This window comes from Gorilla gorilla, chromosome 2 (assembly GCF_029281585.2).
Source record: "Gorilla gorilla gorilla isolate KB3781 chromosome 2, NHGRI_mGorGor1-v2.1_pri, whole genome shotgun sequence".
In the NCBI taxonomy this organism is placed as follows: Eukaryota; Metazoa; Chordata; class Mammalia; order Primates; family Hominidae; genus Gorilla; species Gorilla gorilla.
In genome coordinates this window covers 175,107,810-175,129,258 of record NC_086017.1, presented here as the reverse complement: position 1 = coordinate 175,129,258, position 21,449 = coordinate 175,107,810, and the positions used below count along the sequence as shown (strand labels likewise).

Sequence of the window (21,449 nt, the reverse complement as noted above, 5' to 3'; positions counted from 1 at the left end):
CAACAGCAAAAAGGAGAATAAACAATATTCAGAGAAAAAGGAGATAATTTAGGGTTTGCCTTAAGAGACCATTAGGGAGATAAAAAAAAGGAAAGCAAAACTTCTGTGTTTAGATAATTTCCAGAATACAAGAAAAGGTGATCTAGAGTAGTTTAATGTGATTCTCCCTTTAGTATACTATTTTCCAATAGTTTATTCTAATAGTTCTCTGTACGAATTTCTAGGCTGGTTGGATCTTCTATGTCTTAAGGTTTTTTCTCTGTTTATTTTTCAAATAATTGTGCCTTAATTTACAGATTTTTCTTAATATTTATCTTACAGTGCTCAATAGATTGCATTCTCGAATATTTAAGAAATCAGATTTCTTTAAACAAAGAAGTTTTAAGAATTCTTTTTGCTTTCTGGTTGATTTTTTTCTTTTATATAATTATATTACTGGTTTATCCAGGTACCATTTATGCTGGTTTTACTCTAGAAATTACCTAGATCTTCTATTTTTTATTTTTTACTTTTTTCTGCCTTGAGTTAACTATATATCCCTAAGCATTATCTTTAAAATTTATCTTGGTTTTTTACTTAGCTTATTTTGTTTATTTCTCCTGTATCTAGTGACCTTTGATGTTTTATTAATATATTAAGGGACTGCATGAACTTGCTTCAGTAGCTCTTGAAGGTTTATCCACCTACTATGGATGCTGGTGTTTTGTAAATAATTTTCTCCCCTGAGAAGGAAATCTGCATGTAAATTCTATGTACATAGTTGAGGTGGCTTGACTAGCAAGATTTGGTTTAGTATAGTTAAGAGGTAAGGTGGCTACTAGACTAAGAGGCCCCAACTGTGAAATTGAAAAGGAACCCTATTTTCTAGTACCAAAAACCCTTTTTCTCTCACCAACTTCTACCAACCACACCCCTGCCCTGGCAACCCAAATTCACTCTCCCTGGAGTTAAGCCTTCTCTCTTCAGTCAAGGATTTGATTTATGCAGACCTTGATCCTGGAGCCTCTACAAGATTACATCTATCGCTGGACGTGGTGGCTCATGCCTGTAATCCCAGCACATTGGGAGGCCAAGGCAGGTGGATCACTTAAGGTCAGGAGTTCAAGACCTGCCTGGCCAACATGGTGAAACCTCAACTCTACTAAAAATACAAAAATTAGCCAGGCATGGTGGCACCTGCCTGTAATCCCAGCTACTTGGGAGGCTGAGGCAGGAGAATCGCTTGAACCCAGGAGGCAGAGGCTGCAGTGGGTCATGATCACACCACTGACCTTTAGCCTGAGCAACAGAGAGAGACTCCGTCTCAAGAAAAAAGAAAAAAAAAAGAAAAAATTATTACATCTATCAGATCAGCCATCTCCTCAGCTGTAACTCTCCCACACATCTTTGGAATTTCGTCTAACTTTACATGTTTACTTTCACAATGTTTCCACTGTTTTTCCTTCTTCAGGAATGCATTAAATTCTCATCTGCGATGAAATCCTATGTTGTAATCATAGTTTTGTTTGATTGCTTTTGGACACGTCTATGGTTATTTTAATAGCATAATAGGGGAAATAAAAAACAAATATACATGCTTGGCTCAATAACATTATTATTTTGAGGACCCAGCCATAGAGATAACTGGGAGGAATCATTTCTCTTGACAATCATTTAAAAAGGATTGAATAATTTTACATTAGCATATGTAAACTAAAAATATTAATTGTTTAGTTTTTAGTAACTATTAATAAATGTCTGAATACAAAGAAAATAATCAATGTCAGAACAGATGAAGAGAATCAAGAACACTATAAAATTGTAAAATGGAATAAAGTCAAGTAAAGCAGAAAAAAAATGTAAAACAGATATCATAGTCTAACCAAAGCTGTAGATATTATATTTTATTGCTTTGTAAAAAAGAATTAGGAATATATATAAGAACTTCATTGGATATCAGTTTAGGTTTCTTGTGTGTGAAGTCACACTAAAGTTAATTATAGAATTAAATCTTAATTTTTCTCATTCTAGATTGATGGTATTTTTGTTTGTTTCTAAGTAAAATTTTCCATGTCTTTATAAAGTACTAAATAAAATAATTATTTAAGGACTAGATTTAAAATGTGTGTTTTCTTTCTGAATCTTAAAGATTCTTATGCACAGAATGAAAAAATAGGTAAGAAATTTCTTATAGAATGACATATTCATAAGGTTTAATTTCATCTTTGTATATGTCACTTTACAAAAATATCTTGCAAAATTTCTTGGAAACATTTAGTATGTAACCACTCATCACACATTCATTCATTTTAAAACACAATAAGAAGTTAACAGTTAAGAAAACGAAATTCACCTAAACATATAACAGTAACAATATCATAATATCTTTGATGTTTATTAGTTTATTTCCTATTTTAATAAAAATAACTACCTCTTTTTTATATTTTTTGGTTTGTGTATAGACTTCAAATTATATTTCATATTATTTTAAGACAGATTAATTAAGTATGAAGTGTTTGATATTGAATAAAGTATTCAGCATCAGTGTATCTAGGAGTTTACTTAGTAATCAATAAAGTGTTTAGCAGGTAAGAAATCAAAGCAATAAATAAAATAATCCTAAGAGTAGGTATAGAGTGATGTTAATATAACAATATGGCCAAAGATACAAGGCTATGAGTACTGTTCAATAATTAACAATAGTCATTAATTTGGTGCCAGGTTTATAGAGTTCATAAAAATTTTAAATGCTTTGTACCTTATCCTTGGATTATCAAAACTGATAACTAATTCTTTTTGATTCTACTTCTTTGAAAATCAATATCCATATTTGTCTTCAAGCTTACTCTCCATGATTCATAGTCCCTATGCAAGTTCAAATAATCACATATTTGTTAATCATCTACTATATGCAAATGAGAAAAAAGAGTATAAAACTGAACTTAGAAAGTTTGCTGTCTAGTGTTTGATACAGAAATAAATCACAAAATTTTTGTGCAGTACCTCTACTGCCTCAATGTAAGTAAATACAGAGTGCTATAAAATCTCCTAGAAATAGCCCTTCTCAGGCTCAAAAAGTTACATAAAGCTTTGGAGCATAGGTGAGACCTGAGCTAATTTCTGCATAGTGATTAGATATTTTTCAGGTTGTGGTGTATTTTGTGGAGGCAGGAGTGGGTGTTCAGAAGAAGTAACTGTTAAGAAGTAGAGAGATGAGAGGAAAATGTCCCATTTAGATAAATACATTTAGATAAATTTCATGATGAGCATAGACTGTTTCTGAGATTGAGATGGGAGAGAGAAAAGCAGAATCTAGAGAGGTATGTTATACCAACAAATTAATATTTGTCTTGAGAACAATTACAAGACCAATAACCACATTCTTAAAATGTAATGGTCATATTTAAATAATCTTTTAAAAGATAGTGTGCCTCTATTTTCAAGAAAAGTGAAGACAAACTATACTTGAAGGAAGAGTGCCAGCTATGAGACTCTTACCATAAGTGAAGTGAGATATAATGTTGGAATGAACAAAGTGATGGCATGAGATGGAACAAAAAGACAGGCTTGGAAATATCAAAGAAGAGTCAATAAGCCCTAAAATTAATTCAGTACAGTGTAGGAGTGGAGGTGGTCATGGGGACTAGATAAAAAAAAAGAAGAAAAAGTCAAGGATACCTGCACTGGCAAAGCCATTTAGCAAGGCAAAAAGGAGAGAAAAAAGTTCTGTTTGAACTGGTTGAATTGGAGCTGCCTCTTGGGCATTCAATTTGAGAGTTCTCCCCAGAAAGTTAATTATATATGTCTGGAACATGAGAGTGATCAGGGATGTAAATATACATCAGGAAAACAGCAACACATGAATGGTAATTGAAAATAATGATAATTTTACCCTGGGAGAATGTGTACAATGAGAACAAAAATATGTCTGTGAAAGAGCCATGAAAAACCCCAGCCTTTGTGGGTTAGAGGAAGAAAGAGAGTCAGAAAAGGAGATGGAACAGAGGCAGCCAGAAAGATAGGAGAAAACTCCAGAGGGTGCATGTCATAGAAACCAAAAATGAGAGTGGTAAACAAAATCTAAGTTAGTAGAGGTCACCTAAGTAATAATCTGATATTTTCCATGAAAGTCATAAACTCCAAGTCACTATGCCTTTGGAATTAAATGCTTAAAATAGGATGGTAAGAGGAGAAATCACATTAAAAAGTGTGGCAGAGTAGGGAAGGAGAACTAGAGTTGGCCAGTTTAAACATCTCTTTCAAGTTGCCATTACACTGGCCTACTGCTAATTGTATAAATTCAATTACTATGTCCTTTTCTTCTTTTAGGATATTTAACGCACACTTTTTCCTTTCTTTACCCACAGACATCTTGTAAGAATCAGTTAAATCCCGTATCTTCTTTAGGTTTTGTGATGACTCTGCTCATACTGTTCTTTCCTTTCTGAACTGCTATAACATTTATCTCTCAATTTGAACACTGAAAGTATCAGTCAGGGTTTGTGACTTTATGTAGCACACTGCAACCCTGTCTTATTTGACCAAAAAAAGGAAATTTGTTATAAGAATATACCTAAGAAGACTGGCATATCAGGATAAGGTAAGGGGATAAAACAAAGGGATGGAAAGAGTTGCAGCCAACTTCCATCCAGGAAAGACATCTCTCACTGACACTCACTGTCAACAGCCTCTATTACCAGCACCTCCTTGCCAGGAACCTTCGGTTGATGACACTGCTACAGGTGCCCCTTGAAACATTTCCCCTTTACCAGTTGTTCAAGCACCACTCCAAATTTAAAACCTTCTTGGTATCCCTTCCCACCTCGACCTCATATTATTGGTTGAACTCAGGTATATATACACACACACACACACACACACACACACACACATATATATACACACACATATGTATATATCTACATGTGTATACACATATATACACATATGTGTGTATATATCTACATATATAATATATATAATATATATGTGTATATATACACATAAATACATATATGTAGATATATACACATATATATTAAATATATATATATATATTTAATTTTCTTGGAGATTGTTCTACAATTCAGTTGTAACAAATGTACTTTAGGTATTACAAATATCAAGGGTGCTATATTTCACCAATGCCAAGAATAGTATCTAGTTCTATTATTCTAAGAGTTTACACATAACACCCATATTTAATCAATTGTTAACCAAATAGTTAATTTGGTGGTTATAATAAAGTCACAGACCACAGTTTGCATGGCAAGTTCCTGGGTGGGGGAAATGTGATCTCAATTATTTCTGAGTTCCTAGGGAAAGAGCAGGATTCAATGAAAATGGGTTATGGAATTCTGCTGCACAAGCCCTGTTGGGTATCTTCAGGTTTAGACTTGTTTCTTCTAGCTTCTGCTTTCTTTTCTTTTTTTTTTTTCTTTACTTGAAATTCTGGGATACATGTCCATAACACACAGGTTTGTTACATAGGTGTACATGTGCCATGGTGATTTGCTGCACCTATCAACCCGTCATCTAGGTTTTAAGCCCTGCATGCATTAGGTATTTGTCCTAATGTTCTCCCTCCCCTTGTCCCCTACCTGCCGACAGGCCCCAGTGTGTAATGTTCTCCTGCCTTTTCCTATGTGTTCTCATTGTTCAATTCCCACTTATGAGTGAGAACATGTGGCATTTGGCTTTCTGTTCCTGTGTTAGTTTGCTAAGGATGATGTTTTCCAGCTTCATCCATGTCCCTGGAAAGGACATGAACTCATTCTTTTTTTATGGCTGCATAGTATTCCATGGTGTATATGTGCCACATTTTCTTTATCCAGTCTATCACTGATGGGCATTTGGGTTGGTTCCAAGTCTTTGCTATTGTAAATAGTGCTGTGATAAACATACAAGTGCACGTGTCTTTATAGTGGAATGATTATAATCCTTTGGTTATATACCCAGTGATGGGGTTGAAAAAGGTCTTAGGTTCTAAGGAGCTGGGAAAGAATGTCTAGCATTTTTAGCTTCTATACTGGAAGGCCTATTCTACCTCTCACATTATACATTATTATAGAAAATTCCCCAAAAGCAGGATGAGTAACCAAAACAAAAGTCACATCTTTGCAACAATGATTAGTTATTTTTTTTCAAAAGCAATTTATTATTGACTGAAGTAGACTGCAAACTCTTTGGACATACTAAATCCTGTCTTACAATTCTTATCTCTCACAGGACCAAGCACAACTCTTACTGTGGTTAATCACATTATAACCCACTTCTTTACCCCCTCATGAATTTTTTTTTTTTTTTTTGAGACGGAGTCTTGGCTCTGTCACCCAGGCTAGAGTGCAGTGGCACGATCTCGGCTCACTGCAAGCTCCGCCTCCCGGGTTAATGCCATTTTCCTGCCTCAGCCTCCCGAGTAGCTGGGACAACAGGCACCCACCACCACACCCCGCTATTTTTTTTGTATTTTTAGTAGAGACGGGGTTTCACTGTGTTAGCCAGGATGGTCTCCATCTCCTGACCTTGTGATTCGCCTGCCTCGGCCTTCCGAAGTGCTGGGATTACAGGCGTGAGCCTGGCACCCTTCATGATTTTTTTTTCTTTTCTGGGTGGCTTCTCAGTTTCTCCCATTAAGGAATAGGGTATATTTTCCTAACCCTTGGCTTTGGATGCTATCATGTGACTTGTTTAGTCAATAGAATCCGGCAGAAGTAAGCGTGTGCCAGTTGGACGTCTGGGCTTTAAGAGGCCTTGTACATTTCCCCTGGTGTCTTGCGTTCCTACCCCTTCCATGAAAGTGATATGTTTGGACTAAGCCTTGGTTCCAGGTGGGAGAAGAAAGGTACTTGGTGCAGAGAGAAGCTGCAGCAGGTAAGCCTCACCCAGATCATCCATTAAAAGTAAATGTGAGCTAAATAAATACTTGTATGCTTGTGAGTTTTAGTGGAGCTTGTTATGTAAAAGTAACTAACTGATATACATGTTTGAGAAACATTTCTTATATTAAAACAAAGTCCAAGTAAAAATTAAAATATTTAAGGTTTTGAGTTTCTGACTGAACTGAGAGTATATTCTCTTGTGTGTGTGTCTGTGTGTGTATACATACATACATATTTATACATACACACATATATATGTATCACCTTCCAAAGTCTGTTTTTAAAAGGCATTTTATCTATATTGAGTATCTCTGTCTAGATGTCCCTCTATATCAAAAATTTTAAAGGTTTCTTTTTTATGTGTTATCTTAATCCTACCAAGCTCAACATTCCTGTCACATACTCAGTTGTGAGGGTAACAGCTCAAGGTTATCACTGAATGAGTCAAATGAAAGTAAAAAAGTATCGAGTTTGGACTTCTAGCATTCATGCAGCTGTATAAAGGAATAATATTGAATTAAATCACAAGGATCTTTTGCTCAAAGTCACGAGTAAGTCTATACACCCTGAGGAATCCTCTGGGATCCCATATCTTGAGAACTCTTACAGAAAGTGAAAGGGCCCTTTATAAGAAAAACAATGAAGACAAAAGAAGTCTAAATTTAAATCATATTTATTTTCCTTTTATTCATAAAATCTCATATGTGGTATACTGATATGTGTTCACATGCACATTAACTGTCCACAAATAATCACTGCATTTTTGATAATGATATCAAAAAATAGGGAGCAGTAACATCAAAGTAAAATGTGCTACAATATTACATTAAATTAAAAAAATAGTAATGGAAAAATAGAAATGTCAAAGATAAAATGGAATACAGCCATTGTTATGTGTTCAGTTTATTGTAGAAAGATAATGCATTTTATACCCTACATGATATGTAATTGGAATTGGGATAGTTGTGTAATTAAGATGGCATACTGCTTTTCATTATAATCCCCACCCACTAGAGAAATGACAGATGGGTAATTTCAAGCCTTTAACTGCAGAGAGGGAATGGGCTTATTGCTTCATCTGTCAGGTAAGCCACTTCGCAATCATCTCTGACTTCATTAAAGCTTTCCAATCTTAGAAGAAATATATTTCAATATGGAAAATAGGTTGTTTGGGGATATCTATGCTTCACCTCTCTCATTGCTTCAGCTGTCCTATGTCAAATTTCTGCTCAGAACTCTTCTACAAAGTCAATGATAAATTTGGCCATATTCCTGTAAATCCTCAGAAACAAGATAATTAGACCTGGAACTTCAATCATCTCTCCATATCTAAACATTTTCCTTTCCTTTAGGATAACCCTAAACAAAGTAAAAATTAGACAAATATTTTTCAAATTCTCTCTTATTTCATTAACTTACAATAAGCCTTTCCTTTCCTAATATTATATGATTATTTGTACTGTAAGTTCAGGAATAACACACAAGACACTCATATTTATAATGTCATGGTCCTATTTTTACAAGAATGCCTATTTTATTCAAATTACAATGAAAGTATAATTAACTATAAAGCACTACATCTCATTTTTAATATTATTCACATCGAAAGCACTGGGAAAATAGCAAGCGACTTTAAGTACTTTCTTAAGGTTGAACCATACTGTATGAATATGATAATAAACAGTAGAATGATATTTAAGTAGAATAAGGAAAAGAAAACTGCAACCATCATATGGCAGCAAACCAATTTATTCAGTTAGCAAATTAAATAAACTACATAAAGATCCCCGCAATAGTTTGTTTGTTTAAGGGAAATTAATTATGGGTTGTGCTTATAGCCATCAGTTGTTATTTCAGCAGTCTAGTTAGGTGAGAGAATCTTAGCAGGAACAGTTTTAAGTGCATGTAAATATAGCAAAGCCTTATGCAAAATCTGCCAGTGAATAATCTTTATTGGAAGTTTTCAGATACAGGTTTGCTATTTAATCTATCACAACTTTTAAACTTACTAAATGGTATTAAAATAATCTAGAATTTAACTCTTTTTTTTTTTTTTTTTTTTTTTTCTGAGACAGTCTCGCTGTATTGCCCAGGCTGGAGTGCAATGACACAATCTTGGCTCACCGCAACATCCACCTCCCCAGGTGCGAGTGATTCTCCTGCTTCAGCCTCCCTAGTAGCTGGGATTACAGGCACTTGCCAAGATTCTTGGCTAATTTTTGAATTTTAATAGAGAAGGGGTTTTACCATGTTGGCCAGGCTGATCTTGAACTCCTGACCTCAGGTGATCTGCCTGACATGGCCTCCCAAACTGCTGGGATTACAGGTCTGATCCACCATGATTTAACTCTTAAATCCTAAGTATAATATGAGTTTACAAGAAATTCATGTTTTTGTTTTTGTTTTTTCAGATCTCAAATATAGTGTTCTTGTTAAAGTAAACTGCAAATCAAGAAAGCATCTACTTAGCAAAGAATTGTCTCAAAAACGTTTACATCCTGATGATCAAAAATGATTAGCTTTACTTCCCAGGTTTTATAAATCAGGTAATATCGATTTCCATATTTATTCAATAGAGTTAAACTCGATTGCTTGTATTTAAGGTTGTGTGTGTGTGTGTGTGTGTGTGTAAAATTCCACCCAATAAACACTGCATTTCTAGCTTAGAAAATGTAATAACCAGTTGTTTTCTTTCTCTCAGCTAAGACAACACATTTCCATTTAATTAAAGTCTCAAACATGGCCTGAGTTCACACTAGAATTGCGATGTTTGCTAACTAAATAAATGGATTTGCTGGCATCTAGCATCACAATAGTTTGTAGACCGACTTCTCTTTTGGCAGAAAACCCCTGGAATTTCAAAACCTTAATTCCTATGTTTAAATGCAAAAGTGCTAGCTAAAATAAAGGGTCAAAATGAGATAGATTAACCATTTTATTTCTCTTTCATATTTTAGTTAAAAAGATATAACACACGTTTCCTGTTTTCAGCTGCATTATAGCTCCTTAAATTTGAAAATAACACAGAACTATACAAAAGCAAAGATGGAGATTTTATATTTTATAAAAATTATCTCAAACCCATATTTTTAGTTTCCAAAGTTTTTAATCTATATTCATCATAACAACTATAATATTTGAATAGCTGTTAGAAATAAAATTTTCTTAACAAAAAAGGATCTATAGCTTTGTTTTCTATTCTACTCACATTTATTGGCTAGTTTCTAATTAATTATAATATTATTTATTTTTATTTTGTTTCTTCAACTTTTATTTAAAGTTCTGGTATACATGTACAGGATGTGCAGGTTTGTTATATAGGTAAATGTGTGGCATGGTAGTTTGCTGCACAGATTAATGCATTACCAAGCTATTAGGCCCTGCATCCATTAGCTATTCTTCTAGATGCTCTCCTTCCCCAAACCCCTCCCAACAGGCCCCACTGTGTGTTGTTCCCCTGGATGTGTCCACGTGTTCTTATCGTTCAGCTCCCACTTATAAGTGAGTACATGTGGTGTTTGATTTTCTGTTCCTGCATTAGTTTGCTGAGAATAACAGCTTCCACCTCCATCCATGTTCCTACAAAAGACATGATCTCATTCCTTTTTATGGCTGCATAGTATGCCATGGTGTATATGTAGCACATTTTCTTTATCCAGTTTATCACTGATGGGTATTTGCGCTGGTTCCATGTCTTTGCTATTGTGAATGGTGCTGCAATGAACATACATGTAGATGTATCTTTACAACAAAATGATTTATATTTCTTTGGGTATATCCCCAGTAACGGGATAACTGAGTCAAATGATGTTTCTGCTTCTAGATCTTTGAGGAATCACTACACTGTCTTCCACAATGGTTGAACTAATTTACATTCCCACCAACAGTGTAAAAGTGTTCCTTTTTCTCCACAACCTTGCCAGCATCTATAGTTTCTTGACATTTTAATAATGGCCATTCTGACTAGCATGTGATAGTATCTCTTTGTGGTTTTGATTTGCATTTCTCTAACGATCAGTAATATTGAGCTTTTTTTATATGTTAGATGTTGGCTGCATGAACATCTTCTTTTGAGAAGTGTCTGTTCAAGTCCTTGGTTTTTTAATGGGTTTTTTTTCCTGTGAATATTATAATTTAAATATGACGAGACTAACTTTAAAAGAGAGCAAACTTGATTATGAAAAGAGGGAGTACAAATAAAAAACAGTGAGCAACAAATTTAACCATAAAAGAGAAAAAAAATCCTTTTCTCAGATAAATCAGAAAGTGAGGATAAAACCAGAAACATGTTCATGTTTCTGAATTTGATTTGGCAAAGCTTCCCTGGATAATAATTGGTGAATAATCTTGAACATTTACGGGCAATTTAAAGAGATAGCATGTAAAGGGACAAATTATTAATTATGTAATATCTTTTAAAATCCTTCTGTCAAAGAATAGACCCAATTTGGCTGCTGAAGGCTGGTTTGAGTCGACATGGTGGTTACCCTGAGTCTCTAGATAGCAGGTGCGTTCGCGCTGCCATCACTCGCTGTACCTTCGAGATCCACTGGGTGGCGGGCCCAGGCCTTACTGGCCGGGAGCCAGAGGAAGGCGAGCTGCAGGAGGTGGAAAGTTACCGGCTTTTCCCTGGGCCCTCAGCTTGAAGCAAGGCCTCTCTCCCCCCACCGCCCCAGGCCGCGCCGCCTTGGCGCCAGGCGTCTTGCTTGGCAGCGGCCCTTGCTCCTTCTTAGCGGTGTTGTCAGGGGCGCAGCGTCAGGTGTTTGGCTCCCCTGGGACCACTGGTCCCTTTGTGTCCGGAATTGGTGGGTTCTTCGTCTCACTGACTTCAAGAATGAAGCCGCAGACCCTCCCGGTGAGTGTTACAGCTCTTAAGGTGGCGCGTCTGGAGTTTGTTCCTTCTGATGTTCTGATGTGTTCGGAGTTTCTTCCTTCTGGTGGGTTCGTGGTCTCGCTGGCTCAGCAGTGAAGCTGCAGACCTTCGCGGTGAGTGTTACAGCTCTTAAGACAGCACGTCTGGAGTTGTTCGTTCTTCCCGGTGGGCTTGTGGGCTCGCTGGCTTCAGGAGTGAAGCTGCAGAGCTTCGCGGTGAGTGTTACAGCTCATAAAGGCAGTGTGGACCCAAAGAGTGAGCAGCAGCAAGATTTATTGCAAAGAGGGAAAGAACAAACCTCCCACACTGTGAAAGGGGACCCCAGCGGGTTGCCACTGCTGGCTTGGGCAGCCTGCTTTTATTTTCTTATCTCCCTCCCCCTACGTCCTGCTGATTGGTAGAGCCAGGTGGTCTGTTTTGACAGGGCACTGATTGGTGCCTTTACAATCCCTGAGCTAGACACAAAGGTTCTCCCCCTCCCCACCAGATTAGTTACATACAGAGTATCCACACAAAGGTTCTCCAAGGCCCCACCAGAGTAGCTAGATACAGAGTGTCCATTGGTGCATTCACAAACCCTGAGCTAGACACAGGGTGCTGATTGGTGTGTTTATAAACCTTGAGCTAGATACAGAGTGCCGATTGGTGTATTTACAATCCCTGAGCTAGACATAAAGGTTCTCCACAGCCGCACCAGACTCAGGAGCCCAGCTGGCTTCACCCAGTGGATCCCGCACTGGGGCTGTAGGTGTAGCTGCCTGCCAGTCCCGTGCCGTTCGCCCACACTCCTCAGCCCTTTGGTGGTCGATGGGACTGGGCGCCGTGGAGCAGGGGGTGGTGCTCGACGGGGAGGCTCCGGAGGCACAGGAGCCCATGGAGGAGGTGGGAGGCTCAGGCATGGTGGGCTGCAGGTCTGGAGCCCTGCCCCGCGGGGAGGCAGCTAAAGCCCGGTGAGAAATGGAGAGCAGCGGAAATGGAGGGCTGGCACTGCTGGGGGACCCAGTACACTCTCCGCAGCCACTGGCCCGGGTGCTAAGCTCCTCATTGCCCGGGCCGGCAGGGCCGGCGGGCTGCTCCCAGTGTGGGGCCCGCCAAGCCCATGCCCACCTGGAACTCCAGCTGGCCCGCAAGCACCGCGTGCAGCCCCGGTTCCCGCTCTCACCTCTCCCTCCACACCTCCCTGCAAGCTGAGGGAGCCGGCTCTGGCCTTGGCCAGCCCAGAAAGCTGCTCCCGCAGTGCAGCGGTGGGCTGAAGGGCTCCTCAGGTGCCGCCAAAGTGGGAGCCCAGGCAGAGGAGGCGCCTGAGAGCGAGCGAGGGCTGTGAAGACTGCCAGCACGCTGTCACCTCTCACCTTCACTGATGACCTATTTCATCACCCGTTTAGAGAGTTCGGTATGCTTAAGGGCAGTTATTGTTTTAGGTGTTAGCTTTCTCAGTGTACAGAGCAGCTCTAAGCTGGCAATGTGGCACGGTTGCCCTTGCGATCAAAGAGAAGTGGGCTAGGAGCTCCGTGATTTAGCCTGAGGCTCTTCAAACATCCATCCTACTTCCGTGCATGGCTTCTGCCATTGGCTCTCTCCCCCAGCACCCTGCCACGACAGAAAAAAGCAATCCGATTCCAGAAAATCGGAGGCAAATGGAGGCGCCTGGTCCTGGTCAGTTCCCAGGTTGATGGAAGGCTTTGATGTCTGCACTGATGTGATCCGAAGTTGTTGTTGTTGTTGTTGTTTTGTTGTTGTTGTTTTTTAATGGAGTTCTGCCCTGTCGCCCAGGCTGAGTGCAATGGCGGATCTCCACTCACTGAAACCTCCGCCTCCCAGGTTCAAGCGATTCTCCTACTTCAGCCTCCGGAGTAACTGGGATTACAGGCCCGTGCTACCACACCTGGCTAATTTTTTGTATTTTTAGTAGAGACGGGGTTTCACCATGTTGGCCAGGCTGGTCTCAAACTCCTGACCTCAGGTGATCCACCCACCTCGGCCTCCCAAAGTGCTGGGATTACAGGTGTGAGCCACCTCTCCCGGAAGAGTTTTAAAAGGCAAGTTTGTACCCACATTGGAGCAGAAGCTGAAGCCGGATCAAAAAGTCCTTAAGAAAGCTGGGCTTGCCTACTCGCTTCAGCAGCTCCAGGGCTCTGGTAATACCTGGAAGCTGCTCCCTGCAGGCCACTCTGTATCAGGCTCTTTGCTTATGCTAGGGCATGAAGCCTCATCCAAAGCCCTGAATTACAGCACAACTTTGAAAGTGATAGAGTCAAACACTCACAGGACAAATACACCAAGGGGATGGAAGGGAAGAAATAAAGGAATCCAGGACCTGGAGGAGAGCTTTGTGACTGTTGCTGCAGTCCTGGGTCATCAGAGAAGGCTGCAGAAGTACTCCAGTGATTGTGAGAGCACCAGAAGAACTGGCCATGGTGGGTTGCCAAGCGATCAGAAGCTGGAGGAGTTAAAGGCAGGGGAGCCAGATAACCAGCAGCAAAGTAGTGCAGAGGGGCGAGAGTTATTTGACAGCAGCGGGAACTTCCTGTACAGAATTTGAGTCGGGGCTTGACTTGTGGAGATGCCTCCTGAAAAACATCTGGGCAAGTATTAATATATATGGAGCAGCCTGGATTTCCGTATATTTGGATAAACCAGCTTGAAATAGGAAGAAGTGATGAGCCTGGAATGTGGGAGGAAAGAGCTGCGTGGATAGATTCAAACTTCCTGTAGTAGTGCTCCCAGTCTGACCTCTGTAGATCTTCAGTACTCAACACTTCTTGCTTGGGTCCGCTGTATGTTGAAAATCAGTCTGTGCTGCATGTGTTGTTTCAATTTTCTGTGGTACTTGCAATATATGTTTGAGAGGAAGTGAAAAGTTTGCCTTCTGACCTCCTTTCCTTCTTGATCAGTGAACACTAACAGTTCTGGGAAAACTTGGTCAATTGGTTTTCCTTAAAAGCAAAATAAAGTAAAATGTAGCAAAAAAAAAACCCACTTTTAGGATAATTATTAGTTACAAAATATAAATTTTGTCGATTGTCCAATAAAAATTATTACACCTTATCTACTCTTTCATTATTAGCATATATCATGGCATATGACCTAACATCAAATAGAAGTTTAAAGTATTTATGGGATTTTAAAAAGCTATGGATACATGACACTATTTTAAATTATTCTGTAATTCTTTATATCACAAGTAAAATGAATCAAAACAAAATATGTGCTGAAAGTAGGAAAAGATCCATTGAATCTGATAAATATCAGAAGATAAGGGCTAAATGCAGTACAGTTTGGAAGATATTGTGAGAAGGAAATGGAAGAAGCTCACATCAGGCTTATCTGCTGTGTTTACAGTGAGGTGTGGTGAAGAAGGAATGAAGGCAATTTCAAAGGATCAAAACTCATTCATTTTGGAGGAGGAGTGCAGGCGTGCAGTCAGAATGCAAAAAGAACATAGAATAAGAAAACTCTAAACCCATTTTACTCATCAGGAATACCAATTTTAAAAAATAGCAATGGTTGATGTAGGTTAAAAAAGATGAAATATGTATAAGTGCCTGTGATGCATACAAAAATTATTTACACATAAATACAAATACATATAAACATAAGTTTACAGAAAATATATACATTATATATTGCATATATTTATACATAATATAATTATAGGATGAATATATACCTATATATATTTTGTGTGCATATATATGTATGTGTAAATATAGAATGTATTTTCTTTAATTTGGCGTATGCATCAGAAAAACAGGCATCTGGAAAGTATTGAGATTCTGAAGTGAAGAGAGAGAAAATGCTCACTAAATTATACACAAATAGCCTAGATATCAATTTAGCCATCAAGAACAGAATAAATTTACCTAGAAAAAATTGTGCAATTTCATATATAAGTTTACCTTCTAATAGAGAAGATCATATATTTACAATCTAGTGGGCCATAAATGGGGCAAAAATTCAAATGAATTTATAGAGAAAGTTTGGGAAATATTCTTAAAATCAGATACCCATGGTTTTTCATCTGTCTGTTCTCATAGAATCAAATAAATTAACAGAAAAGGTTCTCTACAGTTTTTTAGAGAACACCTGTTCCCTACAAAAATAGGGAAATGATTTTCGCCAGCAGTGTTTTTTAGTATATGAAAGACACAGATTGACCAAGTAAAGTAAAATCAATTCATTATAACCCAGAAAAAATTTCAAATAACCACAACATCCACAGTCCTATGTAAGAACATAAGAGGGTGATATTTTTAAAATATAAATTTAAAGAAAATTTTAGAAGGGTAAAACTCTTGATATCATTGAACATCATACAAGGAAGCTAAATAAAACAAATAATTTATAAAATGTAAGGGATAGAATTTTAAAATGACTTGAATTTAACCAAAAAAGTACAAGAACAATTACAAAGAAAAATAAAGTCATTGTACAACTTAAAAGCAAATGAATGACAGAAAATATCAGGCTAGAACTTTTCTTACTTTAAATAAATATGGCATGTTAAAAAACAACAGAAATCATAGATCTAATGGCTAGCTAATGATATCTAGTGGTTAGCTAATGAAGATTCCCCAAAATGGTTAGTTTGGCCCTGACAGACAAGCTAATGAAGATGCCCAGAAATGTTTAGTTTGCCCATGACAGAGAATCTGTCTTACGGAAAACAGCTGTGAAATCAACATAATATGTAGAAATAGTTGTTTAAAGGGATTTATGAGAAACCAACAGTGGAAACACTTGAGGGAGTGTTAGTGATCACTGAATGGAATCACAAGCAGGTGCACATCATCTTTACCACAGCATTTTTCTTGAGATTATTTATCAATAGATCTTGGCAGAATGTTGCAGTCACACTGTCCAGAAGGAAACAAAAGCTGAAGACTGGATTAGTCAAAGTGGCTGGAAAAGGGAGAGCATATGAAGAACAGAGAAAATCATGGGAATGACCACTGAAAAACCACATGCAGTCTCCATCTCCGTCAGGCAAATATCAGAATATGACTCTAATAATCCAGTGAAATGTAAAAGGAGAAAGACTAAAGAGCTGAGATAAGATTTCCGAAGGTACTCTGCTGGGAAGAGGTTGGAATTTAATGCCAATGTGGAGTGGTGAGGTAAATACCCTAAGATTTCAGTTGAGACTACAGAACTCACAAAATAGAAGGGAAAACTGAAACACAGTATATACTGACAAAGAACAAAAACTAATCTCTTACAGGATTAAAATATTCTGCTTCTGTTTTATATTCCTGACAGAAGGAAACCTAACTCTTGCAGGAGAAAGAAGACATAGTCTAGTATTTCTACAAATTGTAACTGTGATGCTGATAGCCGATTTAAACAAACAAAAAACAAAAAACAAAACACAACAAAAAGACAACAAAAAACTTCAAAACACATCTAAAAAACAAAACCATATGATTAAAAACAAGGAGATAAAAATGTACTATGGGAAAGAGGCACAGAAATGATTTGAATTTAGGTATTGTAAGATTGAAATTTTTAAAATAGATGTGCTAATTTTGTTCAAGCAAATTAAGCAAAATATGAACTAAAGAGAAAATGTGAGTCTTTCTAAAGTTATTGATCTGATTTGGCTGTGCCCCTACCCAGATCTCACCTTGAATTGTAATAATCCCCACATGTCAGCGGCAGGGCCAGGTGCAGATAATTAAATCATGGGAGCAGTTTCCCTCATCCTGTTCTAGTAGTAGTAAATGAGTCTCAGGAGATCTGATGGGTTTATAAATTGGAGTTCCCTGCACAAGCGCTCTTGCCTGCACCACCTAAAATGTGACTTTGCTTCTCATTCACCTTCCACAGTGATTGTGAAGCCTCGCCAGCCATGTGGAACTGTGAGTCAATTAAACATCTTTCCTTTATAAATTACCAGTCTCGGGTAGGTCTTTATTAGCAGCATAAGAACAGACTAGTACAGGTATAAAATAAAAATTCTAAAATAGAAAATGCTATCATTGAAATTAATAATTTAATTAATTATTAAACAAGAAGAGAAAACTTAGTAAACTAGAAAGCAGTTGAAGCATTGAAGGAAAATAGAGAATGTAAGAAATACAGAAACAACAATCAAGGACATGTTAATATGGTGAAAAAGTCTAATATACTTGTAATTAGAGTTTAAGAAGAAAGAAAAAAGATAAGTTAGAAAAACTAGAAGAAATACTGGCTTTTTTTTCAAAATTTACAAAAGATATTGAACTCTAGGATTTTTTAAAAATAAAAGGCTGTACAAAATGCAAGGAAAATTAGTATACAGAAAGCTACAACTAGGCACATTATAGTAAAATTTTGAAAAGAAAAGAAAATGTTAATAAAGGCAGCCAGATAAGGAAAATGCATTATCATTAAAATAGCAACAAGATGGGTAAGCATAGGCACATAAAAAGAAAAGAAAAAGCTATAAGATGTACACTATTTTTGAAGAAATTATGGAAACCAAAGACAATGGAATAAAATTTTTTAAATTTTTAAAGAAAAAAAATGCCAGTCCAGAATACTATCAACAGATAAAATATTCTTCAAAAATAAAAATGAAATAAAGATTTTTTTCCAACTTTTAAATTCAGGGGCACATGTGTAGGTTTGTTACATAGGTAAATGTGTACCATGTTGGTTTGCTACACCCATTAGCTATTTTTTTCTGATTCCCTCCCTTCTCCCATTCCCCACCCTCCAAAAGGGTACAAATACAACATGGAATACTTTGCAGCCATAAAAAGGAAGGAAATCATGTCCTTTGCAGGGACATGGATGGAGCTGGAAGCCATTATACTCAACCAACTAACACAGGAACAGAAAACCAAATATCACATGTTCTCACTTAAACGTGGGAGCTAAATGATGAGAACATATGGACACATGGAGGGGAACAGCACATGCTAAAAATTTTTTATTAAGCCGAGGAAGTTCAGAAGCAGCAGATTTCCACTAAAAGGGGAAAAATAATAGCAAGTATGCCTGAGGAAAAAGAAAAGAATGAAGAGTATCAGATAAGGTAAATAATATAATCATTTATAAATAAATATAATTTAAATATTAAATGATGATTATAATGATATCCTATTAGGTTCAATATACATGTAGAAGTTAAACATATGAAAACAGTAGCACAAAAGGAGGGAGTAGGGAATGGCATTAAATATATAAAGATTCCCATATAGTTATAGAAGTGGCAAAAGTATTAACTTTTTTTAAAAAGCAAATGTTTAGTAATTAAGCATTACACTTTTAAATAACCCTATGTCAACTACAAAGGTCCACAAGAAAAATTAGAAAAGTTTTGTTTTGAAAGTTAATGAAAATGTGACTTTCAAAACTGGTGCATTGACACTAAAGCAATAATTTAAGGAAAAATTTACCCATTTAAGTATACGTATTGTTAAAAACCAATGTAAATGAATGCTCCAAGCTTTCATTTTATGAGACTAGAAGTAATAACAACAAAGTAAAAGTAAACACTAGAAAGAAGAAGAAAATAAAATTAAGGGAGATAGCCTCAAATATCAGTACAACAGTCAATAAGTTTCTTCAAAGAAAAACATACTATCAATTAGAAATGATAAATAAGGAAAAATTAAAATATAAGACATATATTTAGAATAAGCATTAAGATGAAAATGCATCTTCTGAGGAAAGCATGCTTTTAAATAGAAAATTTGTTAAACTTGGAAAACATTCTATTTTGTAATTACATCAATTACTTCAAATTTAAGAGCAAATTCAATTATGAGCTCTTGGGGCCCTAGAATGCTTATCCTGTTGCACCTGGACTGGCTGTCCTTGCTCCTTAACTTGCAGATGGCCTATTGAGGGGCTTTGTGATCATGTGAATTAATACTTAGAAACTCCTTTTTTTTTTTTTTTTTTGAGAGAAGGAGTTTCACTCTTGTTGCCTAGGCTGGAGTACAATGGCGCGATCTCAGCTCATCGCAACCTCCGCCTCCTGTGTTCAAGCGATTCTCCTGCCTCAGCCTCCTGAGTAGCTGGGACTACAGGCGCACGCCACCACGCCTGGCTAATTTTGTATTTTTAATAGAGATGGGGTTTCACCATGTTGGTCAAGCTGGTCTTGAACTCCCGACCTCAGGCAATCCGCCCACCTCGGCCTCCCGAAGTCCTGAAATTACAGGCGTGAGCCAGCATGCCCGGGCTACTCCTCTTTGTATATATATCTATCCTATTAGTTCTGTCCCTTTAGAGAACCCTGACTAATACAGGTCACTTATGAGATCTAACTGGCTTCGCCTGCTCAGTTATTCTTCAGACATGGTCTCGATTTTAATTTACTTTAACACTGTGCCTATGTCCCAACACAACGCTGAGGAGGATGAGAGATACCACTGGTGATATGCTTCTCCCAAGAGAATCTTTAGCTCTGGCATTGGAACTGGGAAGACAGAAAGTCTTTGTTTACTTGGCTGCATTTGCTCAAAGAAGCTAATGGGGCTGGGAGGAGTAATACTATGGACTGAAAGTTTGTGTTTCTTCCAAATTCGTATGTTAAAGCCTAATCCCCAACATGATATTTGGAAGTAGAGCCTTTGAAAGTTAATAAGGTGATAAGGGTGGAGAATGAGAGACTAAAGCCCTGAATTAAAAAAAAAAAAAAAAAAAAAAGAGAAAGAAAAAGACACAGGATCTTGCTTTTGCTCTCTACCATGCGAGAATATAAGACAGCCATCTGCAAACCAGACATCAGATATGCTGAAACCTTGACCTTCCACTTCCCAGCCTTCAAAAATTTGAGAAATGAGTGTTTCTTGTTTAAGTGCCTCAGTCTATGATAACTTGTAGCCAGAAGTTATTTAAGATAAGTAAGGTATCAGGTTGTGACTCAAATACCACAGAATCTAGCTATTGTTAGCAATATTAAGTATATTTTCTTAAATGAAGGATTCTCCATTTACCATATGCCCCTTGGATAATTTCCAGAGAATTTAATTTTTTAAAAGGAATTTTCACCAATTAAATTATTGTTTTGATCAAAAGAGGACCCACTGAACACCTTATTCATTATTAGAATGTATCATAAAACTTAATTATGGAGCTGGGTACAGGGGCTCATGCCTGTAATCCCAGCACTTTGGGAGGCTGAGGCAGGAGGACTGCTTGAGTCCAGGAGTTTGAGACCAGCCTGGGTAACATGGTGAAACCCTGTCTCTACAAAAAATACAAAAAATTAGCCAGGTGTGGTGGCACATACCTGTAGTCCCAGGTACTTGGGAAGCTGAGGTTGGAGGGTCACTAGATCCTGGAGGTTGAGGCTGCGGTGAGCCATGAGCGTGCCACTGCACTCCAGCCTAGGCAACAAAGTAAGACCCTGTCTCAAACACACAAATAATCAATAACTGTATTGTGACACTTGAATAGTTGAAAATAAATACTTGAAAGAACAATGAACAAAGAAAAATCAAATTAGGAAGTAGAGCCTTTAACACATAAAATATATGATAATGACATTTCAAGTCAATGAAAAGTTTAATTATTCAAAATTGGCTTTCACTATTTATTAAAGTAAAAACAACTCCAATATTTTTACCCCATTTACTAACACAAGTTTCAGATTTGAATCTTGGCCCTAGTGACTTAAGCCATGGCCAACACTGAATTAAAATGAAAACAAAAACAAATGAAAATACCCTTTTATGAGATTCTCCAACACTTGCTTTGTCTGTTGATTCAGTGATAGACTT

The 21,449-nt window shown here is 37.3% G+C and overlaps 1 pseudogene; it reads left to right on the top strand.

The window, feature by feature from the left end:
* Positions 1-11,336: 11,336 nt before the first annotated feature.
* LOC101134303 (neugrin-like) lies at positions 11,337-14,275 on the top strand (annotated as a pseudogene).
* The last annotated feature ends 7,174 nt before the right edge of the window (positions 14,276-21,449 follow it).